General features: G+C 35.5%; 1 long non-coding RNA gene across 2 annotated transcripts in view; it reads right to left on the bottom strand.

Annotated features, from left to right (window-relative positions):
• Positions 1–790: 790 nt before the first annotated feature.
• Positions 791–1286, bottom strand: part of LOC109582906 (uncharacterized) — a 3681-nt gene continuing 3185 nt past the window's right edge. For both annotated transcript variants that reach the window (XR_002185271.1, XR_002185270.1), the window contains 2 exons: positions 1147–1197; positions 791–961 (listed from right to left, as the gene is read on the bottom strand). This is a non-coding gene — a long non-coding RNA (uncharacterized LOC109582906). The remainder of the gene's footprint in view (positions 962–1146; positions 1198–1286) is intronic.

The raw sequence follows: 1286 nt of genomic DNA, 5'->3' as shown, positions 1-1286 counted from the left end.
TAAGCATTTAAATTTTATATGTTTACTAGTAACACTGCTTACTGAACAATTTAAACAAGTTATATATACAATTGGCATAAACACAATAAAAATTTAATAGAGCTATAAAAGCTAAACTGAAAGCTTGCTTGATAGAATGTTATGATCAGGTAAGATAAAAGATCAGATAGGCTGATAAAAAAAGCATTACATTTTGGGGTGAGCCTCAACATGACAGGCCCTAGTCCCATGGGAGTAATGTCTTTTCTTTAGAATATTGCTCAATAGTTAAACCAATAAAACTTTTTCTTAACATCATTGAGTAATTTTCTTGCATTGGTCAAGGAAAAATTTCCTCTCAAACTACCTTGAATCAAAATTGAATGGCTGGGTAGCAATGATAATCTTAAGGCTTACCGTCACCATCATCTTCAGCTTCAGGAGCTGTATTAAGACGCATATAACTGCTCCTGGCCATGAAAGAATCTCTTCAAAGACTGCAGTAGAGAGACGAACCGAGGTGGTGATTCTTAATAGGAAGAGTAGATATTTTCTTCTTGTCAATAAAGGCAAACTGGCGAATTCCCGATCCGCCCACTCACTAATGAATAATTATAGAGTAATTCTCATACAGGAAAAGAAAGGTGAGAGAACAATATTAGCTATTACAAGAAAAGTTTTGAAGCAAAAGAAAACAAAATAGAAATAAAATAATTGAACTGAGACTGTGTTGTGCACATCAGTGATATTATTACTGTTTGGTGGTACGTGAGACCCTCCCATTAATCAGGGACCATTAATCCACAATCAATCAAGATCCAATGAAATTAAATATTACTTAAACAAACAATGCAGGCATTAATTATAAGAGTGATTTATAAAGTATTTGTGAGTGTCTGGTTTCACGACATTGCTCCATGGACATAATGATATCTTTAGATAAAATCCTACGCTGTTTCGGTCTGTTAGTTCTTGAAGTCGACTAAAAGAAACAAGAAACTGTGACTTGTTGCTCACACTCTCATACAGGGACACACTTTCCAGTTTCCACCCAACCACTCTCTCAATCTCACCCTCATCTCTCTACCATACTGCCTCTAGGTGTGTGCTAATAACAAAGCACATATGTCACATTTTCTCTCACTCCTCATCACTCTCTCTCCTTACAGGTGAGTTAAATACAGAAGCTATGGAAGCGTTTCCAGCACTAGAGCTTGCCTAGAAAAAATGAGCTGATCATTTACAGTGAGATAATAAACATACATGTACATGCAATCATGTGACATTCATGTGTACATGTACATTAT

The sequence above is a fragment of the Amphimedon queenslandica genome, unplaced genomic scaffold (assembly GCF_000090795.2).
Source record: "Amphimedon queenslandica unplaced genomic scaffold, v1.1 AMPQUscaffold_13346, whole genome shotgun sequence".
Lineage (NCBI taxonomy): Eukaryota > Metazoa > Porifera > Demospongiae > Haplosclerida > Niphatidae > Amphimedon > Amphimedon queenslandica.
This window is presented reverse-complemented; position numbering and strand designations above follow the sequence as displayed.